The 17,690-nt window shown below is 45.8% G+C and overlaps 1 protein-coding gene and 1 long non-coding RNA gene across 9 annotated transcripts in view; one reads left to right on the top strand and one right to left on the bottom strand.

The window, feature by feature from the left end:
• ZDHHC13 (zinc finger DHHC-type palmitoyltransferase 13) overlaps positions 1-5,893 on the top strand; it is a 137,939-nt gene extending 132,046 nt beyond the window's left edge. For 7 of the 8 annotated variants that reach the window (XR_014837203.1, XR_014837201.1, XR_014837196.1 and 4 more), the window contains one exon: positions 4,980-5,893. The gene's annotated coding sequence lies outside the window, so the exon portion shown is untranslated. Of the gene's footprint in view, positions 1-755; positions 2,526-4,979 lie in introns of those variants that run through there. The other variant, XR_014837202.1, reaches the window with a different exon arrangement.
• LOC146405339 (uncharacterized) overlaps positions 1-17,690 on the bottom strand; it is an 855,846-nt gene that overhangs the window by 180,807 nt on the left and 657,349 nt on the right. The window lies entirely within an intron of this gene.

The raw sequence follows: 17,690 nt of genomic DNA, 5'->3' as shown, positions 1-17,690 counted from the left end.
GCTCCCGGCGCGAGCTGATCCCGCGGGCGGGGAGAGCCGCTCCCCTCCCCCACGCCCGCTCTTCCCGGCCCCGGACCTCGCGCGCCAATCCGAGCCTCCAGACAGGAGCCGGTGGCGAATCAGTTTGCAGGCGCCGCCCTCCGGTCCCGCCCCCAAGGCAGAGTTGGGGGAAAAGTTCAGAAACTTTTTTTTTTTTTTTTTTTGGCAAACACCCCCTCCCCTTGCTCAAAGTTGGGGAATAAAGTTTAGTCTGCCCGGGGCATGCCGGTTGAGACGCGGACTCTGTGTGATCCCCAGTTTGGGTCTGTCCCAGTCTCTACCCAGCCCCACATCCGCTCACCTGCCCTGGGCACCCTAGCCGGGACCAATCCCCCTTCGATTTATGGCATACATTACTTTTCTGCCCACCGAATGCCCATGGCTTCTAGAAATTGGGATGTGGAGGGAGAAGAAGCTTGGCTAACTGGTGCCCAAATTCGATGGGCTCGGGGTCTTGGCCCAGACATGGGAACTCAGGTGTGGAGGAGGAGGAATAAAGGTTGAAAACCCGCCAAGCCTGTTCCTGCCGTCCCCTGTCTTCTCTCTCCTGGTCTCCCACCGGCCCCTCCCTTTCTCCTCCCTGTCGTCTTCCCTCGCTTTTCCTTCTTTTTCCGGTTTCCGAGCCTTGGGCAGCTTCGGCATAGAATATCTAGATATAGAGTTCTAGATTAATTGAAGGTTTGGAAGACGCTATAGTCCAACGCCCTGTTTTACAGATGGAGAAACCGAGGCCCCGGGCGACAGCGCTGCTTTGCCTGTGCCTGGATTGTTTGATCCCGCGTTGTCTTACTCTGCTGTTCAGCTTTGAAACGTTTCCCCTTTCTGGGGACCTGTGCTGGACTTGCCCGGCCGTATGTATTGCCCAACAGCGCGTAGATCTGGGCGCCCATCTACCGACTATTTGGTTTGAGCTCTTCCTCCTCTTTTGAAATCTTGCGTCTCTTAAGCTTCAGCAAAGCCCAGGGCCGGGATCCCCTAGTCCCTTCTCGTATTTCTATGCGTCGGTGAATCACCCAGTGCTGACTTGCAGCGCGGGGTAGTCTTATATTCCCGGACGGATATAAGGGCGGGGATACTGTGATACTGAGGCTACTACGGTCGCTGTGCTGCAGCACAGGCGGTACAGGCAGGGGTCCCTGTGGCTCTTCCTCCCGCAAAACTCGAACTCAGGGTGCTCAAGGTGGCTGCCCTGAAAGGTTATCGTGGTGGTGTCTCGGTCCTTCCTTTTCTATTAGCCGGGGCGCGGATCCTACTGGGCTTCAGGCAAGTGTGGCTCTGGACCAGGGAGGTGCCTCCACCTGAAAGCCGACCTTCAGCGCTGAGCTTCGGCCACTTACAGCTCTCAGATTTAAAATAAAGTGAGGTCACTGGGCAGGGCCCCACCCCCGACAGCACTGAGCATCTGGTTCATACTGAGCCCCCGCACACCTTTTCTGGAGCAAGGTGTGTTTATAAATGCATCAACGAAAAGTGGGCAGTTGGTGCTTCTGCTATAGCCACTGTTTCACAGATTGTCTCCCCCCACCCTTAACCCCACCTCCCGCCCTGCCCAACGTTTACAGGAATGAGTCGAGTCTGTCCAGCTCTACCCAATCCACCTTAAGTTTCTACCACCTGTGAATCCTCTTTAAAGGACCTCTTTTCAGGGAGTTCCCATCGTGGTGCAGTGGAAACGAATCCGACTAGGAACCATGAGGTTGCAGGTTTGATCCCTGGCCTCGCTCAGTGGATTAAGGATCCAGCGTTGCCCTGAGCTGTAGTGTAGGTCACAGATGCCGCTTGGATCTGGCGTTGCTATGGCTCTGGCATAGGCTGGCAGCTGTAGCTCTGATTCCACCCCCAGCCTGGGAACCTCCCTATGCCGTGGGTGCAGCCCTAAAAAGAAGGAAGAAAAAAAAAAACCTCTTTTCAGGAGCAGATGGTCTAATATTACTGTGTCCAGAATCAGTTAACTAATGCATTCATATCTGTGATCGACAGGGGCATTCATGCCCCAGGTGTCTGAGTGCCATGTACCTGTAAGGCATATAATACAAGGAGCTGCCACCTCTGGTGAGGCTGCACAGGTAGCTTCTTATTTAATTCTCAGCACAGGTGTTAACTGTGGGTTCCCATCCAGAAAGCCAAGTAGAGCATTTTTAAGTAACAAACCCCCGGTCTCAGGGTATTTGTAAGGGCTGGGATTTGTAAGGGCTTTCCATTGAAAGCCATGTTTTCCACTGTGCTTAGGCGGGTCCTTACTTGCTTCACAGGATAGTTGTGCCCCATTTCATAGAGAAGAAAACTGAGGCACAAAAAGGATTCAGTGATGGTCAAGTTAGCTGTAGAGTCAGGATTATAGTTCAGGTCTACCTGCTCTTAGTTTGTATATTCCACTCCATTGCCTTTGAAAGCTCCTATAAAAGCAGTTTTAGTGACATCTTAGACAATGCTTAACCACCTAACCCTTCCCCCAACATTACAAAATAAAGAAAAAGTGGGATCTATAATTCTTGTTTTAATGACAATTCTCTTGTCTTATTGAAGCATGCAAATTATAATCCAGCTCATTGACTAGGATGAAAAGTGGACCTATTAAGAGGTAAATGATACAGTTTTGAAGTCTTAACAACCTTTTCATGTAAAGGTAATGAAAAAAGAAAGCAAGCTGAAACAATTGTACTCAATACCATTACATGTGTCGATTTGAAATTCAGCATGAGTGGAAAGGAAAGATGTAAAACATTGAAAACTTTTATGTTTACTGTACAACCAAAGAGGTAGGAAGAGAGGACACGTTTGAAATCTTTTTTCTTCTTTTGTGGTCAAACATGTTTGCCAGTTATATAATCTAAGAGATTATTCATGCATTTGTTTCTGGTCTCTGTTCATTATGTTGTGTAATCAGTGTCTCACTGAAGTAGACCAGTTTTTTGACTCTGTGCTGCCACGCTTATGCTAACACAACTTAGAGGGTGAGATGGTGTGTAACATGTTTGGTATTAAACACTGAAAAGAGATATCAGAAGAAAGGAGGAAAGCTGAGCATCACCTGAGGTGTCTAGATTCGAAGGTAACATTCAGGATTTTGGAATCATGTTGCTTTTCATCTTCACCAGAGCCTCACACACTGGGGGTGAGAAGAGCAGGCTCTTCCCCTGCTGACCAGGGCAGGCCAAGGAGCAAAGAAAAAAATTGCTCTAGCTAGTGGGCTCCTAGACCGTTCCCTCTTGTTCTCTCACTGCCCCTGCCTCCCAAGTGCTTCCATCACCAGCTCTACTTCCTGACCCAGTGGGGGAAGTGCAGCCTTGAGCACCCCCCACCCCCCCCTCCCGCCTGCAGCATGCATTGGTACAGCCACCGCAAAACAGCTGTCTAGAGCTTTAAATTGCCCCAATCCCTATGTGTTCAGTTAGATCACAGCTGCTCCCAAGCAGATCTCAGCCCTCCCTAGGCTTTTTAACGAGTTGGTCATCCTCCCCGAAAATTGAGCAAGGTCTGGTGTGGACAGGTTTTAAGGAGGGTGGATACAGTCCGGCATGCAGGAGAGTGGGGGAGCCTGGAGCTGCCTTGTGCTGACCGTGGAGCTCAGAGCCTGTTGAGCCGTGTGTGAGGTTTGCTCCAACTTTCCCATGACTTCCTATGGGGTGAGCCCCACTCATCTAGGAGCCCTACAAGAATATTTGCAGCCATGGACTCAAGCAAAAGTTGCTGCCACTTATTGAGCAATTACTGTGTCTAAATTTCTTAAATGCTTTGGGGGAGACAATGCAAAATACTGAGGACCATTTCTATAGAATTGGAATCTGAGTTCTGTTCTCATTACCTCACTATAGCATCTGATCATAAAATTGCTGTAGAGTCGAGGATCCTGTTGGCTTAGTGCTTATCCTGGATTGGAAAAACCCATTTTCCAGGTTCCAGAATATTGAAAATATATACGGATTCCTAGGAGTGGGGACAGGAATTTATTATGGGAAAAAGTCCCGTGAGTGCAGGAATCCCATAACCTCCCTGATCAGCGATGGCTACGCTTTGCTTGGAGTCTGGTAGGGAAGGGTAACTGCACTGGCCCCTTCAGGCAGGTTCCTTCACCCTGTCCCCGTATAAGCATCTCTGTTACATACACCCCACCCAAGGCCACTGTGAGCTCCTAGACAGTAGGGAGAGAAACTTCCTTATATCTCTCCCCCCAGTGCCCAGCTGGATGCCTGGCCCAGAGCAAAGGCTTGATAAGTGCCTGATGATTGAATAAGGTCCTAGTCTTCAGTGCCATGTCACCAAGTCCAGAATATACCTTGTCTTTTAATCTCTTTATCTTCAAGAGCCAAGTTCAATGCCTGGCACATACTTGGCGCTCAATAATGTTAGGGAAAAAATGAGCTCATAATTATCGTTCTTCAAATTTTTTTTTAATTTTAGCTAAATACTATTCCCACCCCCTTCCCCTACCCGTGACTTCTGTTTTATCTCTTCATTCACTAAAACATAGTATCCTGAATACCTGCTATGGCCCTGAGCCCTGAATTAGGTGCTCGGTGTGTACAGGTGAGTGAAAGAGGTGATGTTCTTGCTTTATTGGGGTTTACAGTCAAGCAGCAGAACAGTGTCTGGCATGAACGGTTAACTGCTATTGTTATTACTACCATCATCCTATTTTCCTGTAAAAGTGAGACTTTTCTGCAACCCCTCAACTTAGCAAATGTCTTTTTTCTTTGTCCTACCTCTACAGTTCTTAAAAAAGTTTTCTGTAGGTATTTTTTCTTCCCTAGGAACCCAAGCTCTGTTCTTTCCCTCTTTCGGCTCACATGTACAGGGTCACTTGCTCTGAGCCTGGGGACCATGCTGGGCACCTGCTATAGAACCCAGTGGGTGTCCTTGGATCACAGCAACAAAACCAACCCTTCAATTACTCAATGCTCTTCTTCGTCTCTCTCTCTCTCTCTCTTTTTCTTTCCCAGGGACATGGACTTCATTTGGGCTTTTCTGAGTCTTTCAGATTGCTGCTTCAGAGTCCCTGGAGGCAACCTGGCTGCTCCTGGAATAATCACTGAAGTCAGGTTAAGTGGGTTAGTTAATCCTTGGCTGGCTCTCTTGGAGACTGGAGCCAGGAAGAGAGAACAGACTCTTAATCAGCCAAGCTGGGTGGGGGGGCATCTCCCCCATTGGGTTACAGGCAATCGCCAAACACCTCACGACCTACTTCTTCCCCTTACATGTTTCTTCTAGCTCATTGGCACATATGAGTTCCCCTTAAACTCAGGTTTTCAGGATCTGACTTGACCTAATGTACCCCAGGATACCCAGACATATTACAGTAGAATTTAACGACTCACTACACTGCTTCATTGTATAGTACAGAGATTGGCTAGGGTATACATAATTTTGTTGACAAAATAGTTAAGAATCTTCCTAAAGAAGTAGCTGTCTTCTCAGCTTTAATTGCAAATGCTCAATAAAACCTCACAGTACTTTTCACTATGGAAATTGGTTGGAGTAACTCCATTTGAATCTGCCAACAAAATGGATAGTTTAATATATGCCTTTAAAATAGAGCAAAGCTGGAGTTCCCTTTCTGATTCAGCAGTTAACGAACCTGACTAGGATCCATGAGGATGTGGGTTTGATCCCTGGCTATGCTCAGTTGGTTAAGGATCTGGCGTTGCTGTGAGCTGTGGTGTAGGTCACAGACGCATTGCTGTGGCTATGGCTGTGACTGTGGCTGGTAGCTGTAGCTCTGATTCGCCCCCTAGCCTGGGAACCTCCATGTGCCACAGGTGCAGCCCTAAAAAGCCAAAACAAAAAAAAAAAAAAAAAAAAAAAAATCAAAGCTTTGTTACAAATTCAGTCTTTGGAATAAAAATGTATAATTGTTTTCAGGTTTGTCTGAATAATAATGAAATGACATTACTTTTTTATTTTTAGAAAAAAGGGGAAAGGTGTTTGTGAACCAAGATTTTTGGATGCCAGTTATCTTGCTATCATTGTGATAATAATGTCCTATCTGTGCTACATCACCCATGGCTGTTTCTTAGTGAAACTCAGAGTCTGGAGAATGGAGAATCATCTTCTAGGCCGTCATCTTCCTTGAGAGAGGATAGGATAAAAGTTAGGACTTTGGAGTAGATAGACCTTGGTTCAAAGCCCACCTCATCATTACAGCTATGTAACCTTAGGCAAATTACTTAACCTCCCTGAGCCTCACTTTCCCCTCCTCATTAAAAATACTGATCAAAATACCCTTGAAGGGTTGTTGTGAGAATTAGATGAGATAATAGACACGAAGTGCTTAGCAGGATGTTTAGCAAGTTATACTATATACCTTGTAACAGTTATTATCACATGTTACTGTAACCCAAACAAATCCAGACAGAGCAAAAGTCATTTTTGTGTTTTTTGTTTTTCTGGTTTTAATCACTCTGGGGAAAGAGATTGCTAGTCACTCCTGACCACCTGAGTCTGTAACTTTCCACCCTCTTCCCCTACATCCCGCTGCCCCTGCAGGAGGTGCCTCTGGCTCAGTGCTCAGCTGTGGAGGGGACACGTCCAGTGTCCTTGGAAGCCTTACAATGTGAGGCCTTTTTCTTTAGGACTTAATTTATAGAAATGCTCGAGAAAGATATTTTGAAGAGGAAAAATACTCAAAGATAACACACTCTTATCTCATTGTACATCATAATTTAAGGTTTGTTGCCTAGTTTATTGGCTCTCTAATACATACCACCTCTCTGGCTCTTTGCTCTCCTGTCTCACTGCTCCCAGCACACAGCACAAGCATCATTTTTATTTTTTTGCTTTTTAGGGCCACACTCATGGCATATGGAAGTTCCCAGGCTAGGGGTCAAATTGAGCCTCAGCTTGGTGGCCTACACCACAGCCACAGCAATGTGGGATCCAAGCTGAGTCTGCGATTTATGCCACAGCTCATAGCAACACTGGATCCCCACCCACTGAGTGAGGCCTGGGATCGAACCCTGGTCCTCATGGATACTAGTCAGATTCATTTCCACTGTGCCACAACAGGAACTCCCACACAAGCATCTTAACGGCTCTAAGTGTAGGCCTGGTCATAGAATTTGACAGCTGGCTTAGAATACAAGGGCTCATCTCTATCCCTGCCTATGGCACCTCTCAGCTCTGTGAGCTAGCGTAGACCATTTATCTCTTTATGCCTCAGTTTCCCTCTCTGTGAAAGGGGCTGGTAATATTTGTGCCATAAATATTTCAGTGATTGTGTGGGGCCAACCCGAGCAACATATGTAAAAAATAATATTTGAAAACATTAATCGCTATTTGATGATAAGGAAACAGCTTTATTGATATGAATCTCTTGCTAGCTTATTGTTTTCCACAGTAGGGGCTGCCAAGTGCTGTGTGAGCTTAGACAAGTCACTCACCTCCTCTGAACTGCTGCTGTCTCCTCTCGGCTATGGGGAGAGGAGACTTAATTACTTACATCTCCCAACATTGTATAATTTGATGCTGATGTTGAGCTTTCCTTGGAAATTAGAAAAGGTGCAGGCTTTGAAGTCTGACCGACAGGGGTCAATCCCCTGCTTCCCAGCTTGCTGTCTTTTTGTCTTTCGGGTCCCCTAAAGGTTGTCTCAGAGGGTTCTTTTTTTTTTAAACCGACTACAGTTTGGTTGGAGGGCAGTTCTGCCTGCAGGGAGACATCAGCTGTGGGAAGAGCTCCACAATGACGGAAAACAAATCAGGCCAAGACTCAGGTCTATAATTTCCAGACTCCAGTGGCCCCTTTGCTAGAACTAATTCGCTTTAGCACATTGGATTTTTGTCGATTAAATAACAGTGCTCCAAGGCCCGGGATGGTTTATTGGACTCCTTGCCAGGGGTTGTACTGCTCTCAAGGTGTGAGTTGAGCATTTCAGACAGGCCTGCCCCCCACCCCTTCCCAACTCCCAGCCCAGGGTTATGCAGCTATGTCAGCAGACTTTTCAGTCCACACACACACCAGCTGACTGGTCAGCAGCCCCTCATCATCTCCACAACCTCCGTCACAGGAAATCAGGAAAGACATGTCAGAGCTGGCACTGCCTGAGAGGGGAGAGCAGGAAAGGGTGAGGTCCTGGATGAAAACTGGGGAGAAACTTCCCCCAATTCGTGGTCTGATTCCATCAGCAGGGTCTGGGATTGTTGCTCCCTGCCCTTCCTCCTTCTGGCTTCGAATCAATACAGTGAACTGGTTTATCTTTTTTCTGGCGTGAATATGTGTCAGTTCTGTGGGGCTTTAGCATAGTGATAGCATGCTGGTGATGCTGGTGTTTCTGCCAGATCCAGGAAGAACTTCTGGATCCTCACAACACGAATAAACCATGTTCAGAGGGATTTTAGTGCAGGCTTGCTTAGTTTGTTTTTGTTTATGGTATTCTCTACTCGGAGGCATTAATTTTCTTCCCCCTCTTCTCCTCCTGCTCCTGCTTCTTCTTCTGCTGCTGCTGCTTCTTCTCCTTCTTCTGCTTCTTCTTCTTCTGCTTCTTCTCTTCCTCCTCCTTCTCCTTCCTCTTCTCCCTCTTCTTCTTCTTCTGCGTCTGCTTCTTCTGCTGCTTCTTCTGTTCCTTCTCCCTCTCCTTCTTTTTCTTCTCCCCCCCTTCTTCTTCTCCTTCCTTTTCTCCCTCTTCTCCTCTTTCTTCTTTTTCTTTTATTCTTTTATTATTTTTTTAAGCATTTACTTCGAGATCCCCACAGGTGCTTTACATTATTATCATCTCATTTAAACTTCACCATGTCTCTGAGAGATAGGTTGTTTTTAACCCTTATTTTGCAAGGTTAAAATTGGCTGAGGGTAACACAGCTAGCAAGAAGCATAGCAGGGACCCCTAGATGTCGGCTCCCAAGCCTTTGTTCAGAACTTCTTTTTTTTTTTGTCTTTTTTGCTATTTCTTGGACCTCTCCTGTGGCATATGGAGGTTCCCAGGCTAGGGGTCCAATCAGAGCTGCAGCCACTTGCCAACGCCAGAGCCACAGCAACGCGGGATCCGAGCCGCGTCTGCAACCTACACCACAGCTCACGGCAACGCCAGATCGTTAACCCACTGAGCAAGGGCAGGGACCGAACCCTCAACCTCATTGTCCCTAGTCGGATTCGTTAACCACTGCGCCAAGACGGGAACTCCTGTTCAGAACTTCTACTCTGTGCTGCCTCCTACCTGTACAGCTTTGCTTGGATAATATGCTGGGTAACTAGGAATCAGAATCTTGGCTTGACCAGCAAGCCACCCTTTTTGTCCATGCTCCCCAAGCTCAAAACCTTACAGTTCTCTCCTTACAGTTCTCTCTTTTGCATGTCCTCTTGGTCACTAAGTCCTGTCAATCTGTCCTTCCCAACATCCCCTGTATTTCCTTTCATTCATGTCCTCATTACCAAATACTTGGACTATTGCAGTATCATCCCAGCTCCCATGGTCACCAGACTTTCCTTTTTTCATACTTTCTGCTCACCCTGCCAGATTTATCTTCCTTTAACACTGCTTTGTCTTAAAACATTTCATTTGAAATATACCAAAGACTCTTTGTGGCCCATAGGATAACATCAATACTCAGGGCTTGACATCAAGATCTCCCCACCACGATTGCCCTCAAAGCTCCTTTCCAGCCTCATCCATCACTTCTTGCAATGGCTTGATGTTGCCTTGGGTGTTCTGACTTTGACATCTTTGCCTATGGCACATCCTTTGCCTAGAATGTGACACATCTTTCTACCCAGCCAGCTCTCTAGTAAAATCTTGGCCTACTTCAAGGCATCTGTCTTCTTATTTTTTTGGCCATGCCTGCAGCATGTGGAAGTTCCCGGGCCAGGGATCGAACCCATGCCACAGCAGTGACAATGTTGGAACCTTAACTCGCTGGGTGACAAGAGAACTCCTGAAGGGAAGCCTCTCTGCAGGGAAGCTTTCTCCAGTTGCTTTGCAGGAAACTTGAGCAGGTACCTTGACGTGCCCTTGAGCATCTTGTAACATAAACAGTGCACCTCACATGTGGCTTCAGTTATCTGTTTATCTGTGTACCAACATTTCCTCCCTAATCCCAGTGTGAGGGTGGAACCCTCATGAGTATGTCACACACACCCCCACCCCCCCCCCCCCGCCGTCATTATCATTAGCACAGTGCCTCGCCCATGCAGCCCTTACTTGGTTGAATGAAGGATCTAATGAATAGGGGAAACCAGAAAGTGAGGAACGAGTCACTTATTGAGTGTTTACTATGTGCTAGTGTTCTTCATGCTTTTATAAGTAATAATTCCTCAAATCCTTGCAACTGCCCCAAGAGGTAGCTGATATTATTGTTCCTATGGCAGAGATGAGGAAACCGGGGCACAGCCAGCTGAGCTCCCTTGTCAAAGACTTAGTGATGGGCCAGGATTCCAAGCCAAGCAGTCTGCTTTCAGAACCTAGACTCTGTGGCTGCCTCTCCAGCACTCTTTACCCCTCCCTGAAAGGTGCCCAGCACACTGATAGATACATTCTTGTGAGAGCTACTTCATGGGCTTATAGGTTTAGCCCTTGCGGCAGGTTCAGGAAGAGTCTGAGAACCCTGAGGATACAGCTTTTCTTATCTGAGCCACTATGTGGAGCCTGGCCCACCCTGGCCATGTGCATTAGTGTGTTGGCGAGCCAATGGAACCAGCCCCGAGTGCCAGGGTTCCCCAGGTGACAAGTGCTCTGTAAAAATGTAGCCTGTTTTCCATGTCCTGTGAGATGTGGTGACTTCGATACATAGTCGTCAGACTGTGGGCCTGGGACTCCTCTAACACCCCATTGTGGTGTGAGATGATATTTGGTTAATATCTTAATCGGCCGAGTGCTCATACCCTATGTTTTTCCCTCCCATCTCATAATTAACTTTTATATTTTCCTTAGCTTTACAACTCAATCTGTGCACCAGAGCGACTGCAAACCCATATTTATCTAATTTAGCAAACATTTGCATGTGCTGCAATTAGACTTCTATGTTGTGTGATCAACGTCCTTTGCTAATTGCATAATTCCTTTTGCATTTAATCGTCAGATGGCATCATTCTTTTTTTTTTTTTTTCTCCTCATCTACGTGGTTTGCTGCTGGTTGTGAGCTGCCTATGGAATCTCTGGCTGAGGCACCTGCAAAATCACAAAACCCAAGACATTCTCGAGCTGGGAGGAACTGCCTTCCTTGTTTACAGGTGGAGAAATGGAGGCTCGGGAAAATGAAGGGACTTGCCAATCCAAACAGCTTGTTATTAAGAGTTCCTGCAGACGTGAAAAGATGAATACATCTGCAGAAAACATCTCCCAAACCATCCTAGTGTAGAAATTCCATGAATAATTCAAGCCCGTCTTGACAATTAGCATGGAGCCTGAGTCTGGACAAGATTAGACTGAGCCTAAAAGAAATCAGGTTGTGGGCAAGCAAGAATTTTAGGGTATTCCAAAGTTAGCACTAACCCTGAGCAATTATTTCTTAGTTTCAGGCTTCTTATTGCCGGCAGATATTTCACTATAAGGAAGGCTGGCGAAACTCTTCCCTCTGCCTCTTTGTAGGAATTTTTTTATTCCTCTCTAAAGCTAGATCAGAAGAGAGTGGAGGGTTCATCCAGAATCAGGGATTAGCATAGAATCAGAATAGTAGAACTGAGTGGGAACTCAAAGATCTGGGCTACTCAGCTTGTTTTACAGCCATACCTAATGTCACAAAATTGGTTGGTTGCAGATCTAAGACTCAAGCCTGTATCTACCCACATTCCAGGTTTTCCTCACTGCAGTGCTCTGTAATGAAGAGACCAGGAAGACAGTTGTGCCTTACTCCCCTCCCTCTCTCCCTTGGTACCTCTACATAGTGCTTGGGAGTGCCAGGCCAGGCATGTGAGGATGCAGAGGCTCAGACATTGATCTTGGCAGGGATGAAAGGGCTAGGGAAGGAGATCCGCCCACACGGAGAAGGCACCTGCTCCCCAATGTGGAGATTTTGAACTCAGAGGGTGTAAGAGAAACACAACAATGCCCAGCGCCGTGCCGGCCCACTGGCATGTGGAAACTCTACGATATTTGCAGAACGAATGTGTGTGCTGGCAAGGGGATGAGGATGGGGCGACGAGGTTGGACAGATAAAAGCGGGCTAGCTATTGCCACCTGCAGAAGAAACCATGAGAAGCCTGTCACGGTAGACTTCTTGATCTGCCTAGGAAGAAAGATGTGGTCATTATGTGGAAGCACCACAAATTCTCGGGGCTGGAAAATACAGTCCAGTGGTTTGCTCAGAAGAGGTGAGTGGCTCGTGGGCTCTACCATCTCTCCTGAACTGGGAAACCTTCCCATGCTGCGACAGCAATAGGAATGCCCTGCTCTCTGAGCGTGTCCCCTGGCATTCGCTCCTCTCTGTCAGATACACCCTCTGAATTCCATGGTTCCTAACACAGGGTCTAGGGAATAGCAAGTGCTCAGTAAATGAATATTGAATGAAGAAATGCATGGATTGTACATCTTTGAAATGTATGGCTCCTATCAAGTCAGCAGGGAGATAGATGGCCAAAGTCGGGTTAAAAATATTTTAATAGCCTGTGTAAATGGGCCAGAGCAATATGATTAAATTTACCTTGTGTAAACATAACACAAAGTCTGCAGTTTCAAAAAGTCGATTGCCCAAATAAGGAGTAGATGATGCTTGAAACGGTGTAGTGCATACATATTTAAAAAAAAAAAGTCAGTAAGGGTAGGTGTTAGAGGCCCGTAAGATTGTGATGTAGCTGCCGAGACAGGATTGGATTCCATAAGAAGAAGCCAGGTCCAGATCAATGTAGGTGACCCTGTGGTTTGAGCTCATGCAGGTCACTCAGGCATGATGTTCATTTGGGGTTTTATTAATAGCCATGCATAAACCTGGGTCCAGCGCTATAGTTTACCCAGTCACTATCTTGTTATGTTGTCCATCGGGTTTATATACTGACAAGGGCAAGCTGGCTGGCTCAAGGTCACCTAGCTAGTAGGTGGCTGAGCCCAGTCTTCTGACCCCTGGTCCATACTCTTTCAATGGCATCATGCTGCCTTTCTGCAGGCCAGAGCCCCTGCTGGGCAGCATCTAAAAGCAAGGCCAGCGCGATGCTTGTCAAGTGCTGTCAACAGAGGACACGCTCAGATGGGCACCTCGCCATCAGGCAGCCTGACAGTGATGTCTCTGAAACCACTTTTCCTGACTCACGGAGGGCTTTGATGGGCCAGCTCACACCCGCAAGCACAGTGACCCTGGTCTGTTTCAGAAACTGACAGCAGACAAACATGGAACATCACCTCCCCTTTGGGTGAACCCTGGAAAGTACAAATCTCCGTTCTGAGTTCCTCAGGTCCTATGACAAGGATCTGTGAGCCAGGCTCTAAGGAGGAAGAGGAAAGGGGAGAGCACTGACATCTGCCAGGTGCTGTTTAGTGTCTGGCTCAGGACATTTCACATTTATTTGAGTTTCCTTTTTTCCCATTTAGTCCTGTGTCTGCAACCTTACTGCTCACTCTGGTCACCACTGGACTCTTCCACCCCCTGGTGTTTGGTCGTCATAATAATCCCTCACATTCATCTTGTCTTATTCACACTCCCAAAAAAGCCTATGGGGAAAAAAAAAAAAAAAGCCTGCTCTTATGGTATGTGAAATCTAAAATAGCTGGGTACTTAGAAGCAGAGAGTAGAATGGTGGTTACTAGGGGTGGGGAAGTGGGGGAAATTAGGAGATAATTGATGAAAGGGTACAAGGTCATAGTTATGTGGGATGCTTGCTTGAGTCTAGAGATCTAAGGGACAGCATGATGGCTTTTCTCACAATACTGTGTTGAATAGTGGAAATATGCTAAGAGAATAGAATTTAGGTGCTCCTGTTGCAAACAGGTAACTGAAGAGATATGCTAATTAGCTTGAGTGTGGTAATCATTTCACTATGATTTAATAAAAATCATCATTTTTATTAAAAACAAAATGAATCAAGAAAATCCTGTGAGCTGGTTAGGGCAGAGATTTTCCCCATTTCACAATGATGCACAAGAATGTCTATCTGTTTGTTCCATCTTTCCATCCATCCATCCTTTCATTCATTCATTCCTTCATCACATCTTTATTAAATTATGTTCTAGGCACTGTGCAATTCACTAAGGAAGCAAAGGTGTCTGGGAAGCTCTTGGGAGAGATGAATATAAACTACCAGAGGGTGTTCCCATCGTTGCTCGGTGGTAAGGAAACTGACTGGTATCCATGAGGACTCGGGTTCGATCCCTGGCCTCGCTCAGTAGGTTAAGGATCCAGCCTTGCTGTGAACTGTGGTGTAGCTCGCAGACATGGCTCAGATCTAGTGTTGCTGTGTCTGTGGTATAGGCTGGTGGGTGCAGTTTCATTTAGACCTTTATCCTAGGAACTTCAATATACTGTGGGTACAGCCCTAAAAAGACAAATATCTATATATATACTACCAGAAAAGGTGGTATCATATTTGAGGTTTTTAAGTAGAATGGCCATGCATTTTAAGATAATGGGGTGGTGGGGTGTTATTGCTGGCTGTGACCAGTAGGTGGCATTCTGGGTCCCGGCAGGCTTAAGAGCCCTTCAGCCTTCTACACGCTAAGCTTTCATTTTATATTCATTACTGTACTTAAAATCAAATTCTAAGTCATATCATTGAAAGGCTGTATTCAATTTGATTTTAATTCCATTTATTTGCCGTTAATTGTTCCATGCTTTTCTAAAATGGTCAAATTAAATCTACTTGTGTCAGGGCGTTCCGGGTAAGTGAAAGACATATCCAGGAAATTCAGACTCCTAAGTAAATTAGCACCTCCAGTCCCAGCACAACTAGGTCCCAAATTCCTTTTTTAGGAAATGCTGATGAAAAGTTGATGCTTTGGGGAAAAGATCTAGAAGGATGCACTCTGAGATATTAGTGGTGATATCTCCCAGTGGTGGGAATACAGATGGTTTTGTTTTGTTTTTTCATACCTATCTGTACTTTATTCATTTTTTTTACAATGGGCATGTATGAATTTTTATGTTTGTTTATATTTATTTTTTCATCGAAGTATAACCTACCAATGGAAAATATGTAAATTGTAAGCAAACAGCTTGGATTTGTGTATTTATACACATAAGTAACCTCCACCCAGATCAAGATAGGCATTACCACGGGCTTCCAAATTTCCCCTGGGCCCCTTCCCACTAATCCTGCCCTGGCCAGGCCCCCACCCCACCACCATGGATTAGTTTTGCCTAACTTTGCTCTTCATACATATGGAATCATATAGGATCTCTTCTTTTGTATATGCATTCTTGTTCAATATTATTTAAGTTGGTGTGTATAAATACATGAAAACTCACCAGTCTGTTCTGTTGTTTTGTGTGTCAGAAATCTGCTATTTTTCATTGGTGTGCCATATTCCATTGTGTGAATATACTGCAGGTCTGTATTTTTATAATCAGAAAAAGATTTACTAAAAAAGATTACATGTAGACATGGAAATTTGCTGGAGGCCAAGGAGCCATTTCAACTGCAAGGTCATTTTCAGAATACGTGGATTTAAACAGCTGTGCAGACACTGGCTTGGACACAGAAGCACAGGGTCTTTGTGAGAGGCTGACACTTAGCTAATTGCAGGGCAGCAGGTAAGGCAAGTCCTGGCTCTTCCCCTGGTGGTGTGGCTGCAGGGCAAGTCACTTCACTCCCTAAGTCAGCTGTTCTCACAGAGTCTCAGTTTCCTCATCTGTAAAATGTGTAAAGTTACTAATTTTAAAAGAATAAAAGAAGGAAAACCCCAGAACCTCCAGTCAAATTTGAATTTCAGGTAAACAATAATTTCTTACAATAAGTCTATTCTGCATATTGCATGGGACATACAAGCCTAAAGACTTACTCGTTGTTTATTTCCAATTCAAATGTAATTGTATTGTGTCCAGCAAAAACAGGTGTAATATATTCCGTATTTTGGTTTTTATTTTCTTTGGCTCTTGTGTACCTCAAAAAAATTATAATAAAGTAACCTCAGAACTACCCCTCCCCCCAAAAAAAACAGGTGTGATAATATTCCCTGCTCACACGATGACACAATTGTTTGTGAGAAGGTGTTTGCAGGCAGCCAAGTATGTACAGGTGAAAGAAACTCGAGAGGGCCGGAAAGGCAGGGCAGAGGACCACTCGGTTTGGAAATTGAGCCCTGTGAGGCTCCATAGGAGAGGGACCTTACCTCTCTCACCCACCACCCCCAGCCACCCCACTGCCCAGCTGGATGGCTGACTCTGAGAAGGCACCGCTTACCTGTTGAATGACTGAATGGCTTTGCTCCCCAGCTCCTCCACTTACTTGATGTTGACCTTAGGTAAGCTAGCTAACCACTCTGTTGCTGTTTTCTTACTGCATTCCTTCAACACTACTTTCAGGGAGCCTAACTCTGTGTCAGGGATGAGACTCATGAACGGAGGATGTTTCTGCCCTCCTGGAGTTTGTCAAGAGGGAAGAGGGAAAGTAACCACATGGGAAAAAAAGACAATTCCTGGTAGTGATGAGTGCTGGGCCAGAAGTAAATAGGATGGCGTTTCAGAGGAGCTCTTTGGATGGGGTGGTTGTCGGGGGGAGGGGCTCTCTAAGGAAGTGAAATTGAGCAGAGACCCCGAGGCTGATGAGGAGTCAATCCAGGGAGGTGCCCAGGGAAGGGACTTCTGAGCAGAGGGGAAAAGCAGCTTTTCTTCTCTGAATATTGGGGATGAAAACACCTACCTGCCACCTCACAGAGCTGAGAGGGGTCAAGTGAAGGAAGGCTGATTTGCTAAGTTTTCAAGTTCCCTACGTGGGAAAGGGGTTATGGACTTTGCTCAGAGATCCTCCTCCTCAGTCCCCAGGCCACCTGGAAGCTCAGGACCATGGCTGTTCATTACTGCCTGCGTGGAACTGTTTCTACTACTCTGTGGCAGGTTAAGTAGGAACATTGAAAGTGTTTAAGGGCTTTGATATTACGGTGACGTCCAACCACACATGGTATTTTTATAATTTTTCCCATTTTATGTTTTCTAATGTTGGTCTGAGATAGACTGAGATAAAAACACCCAACCAGCCCTTCACCACAGATAATTTGAAAAGCACTGGTGTAGAAGCTGTAGAATTAGAAACATCTGGGTTTTATTGCAGCTCAATCTCTTACTAGCTTAGCTGGTTGGTCTTAATTTTTTTTTTAATGGACACACCTGCGGCATATGAAAGTTTTCAGAATAGGGATCAAACTCACGCCTCTGCAGCAACCAGAGGCACTGCAGTTGGGTTCTTAACCCACTGTGCCACAGCGGAAACTCCCAGGTTGGTCTTAATTAAATTGTATCATCTCCCTGTGCCTTCACCTATAAAATGGGCATAGCAGTGCCCACCTGTTAAAGCTTTGAGACGACAGTGAAGTAACGTGTAAGAAGGACCCATCAGTGAATGGTGCAAAAATGTTCATTCCCATTACTGCTACAGATGGGTATCTGACATTCATTTATTTTATTAATTTGATTGACAAATATTGAGCGCCTAGTATGTGCTAGGCCTTCTCTTAGGAATAGAGGATTAAAAAAAATAAATAAAAATCCCCTCCTCGGTTAATAGTTGCAAACTGTTGCCTTTGGAATGGATAAGCAATGAGATCCTGCTGTATAGCACTGGGAACCATATCTAGTCACTTGTGATG

Source organism: Sus scrofa, chromosome 2 (assembly GCF_054392235.1).
Source record: "Sus scrofa isolate SSC_HxYL_T2T_F1_AM1 chromosome 2, Sscrofa_HxYL_maternal_Yorkshire_Landrace_v2.0, whole genome shotgun sequence".
NCBI classification, from domain to species: domain Eukaryota; kingdom Metazoa; phylum Chordata; class Mammalia; order Artiodactyla; family Suidae; genus Sus; species Sus scrofa.
This window is presented reverse-complemented; position numbering and strand designations above follow the sequence as displayed.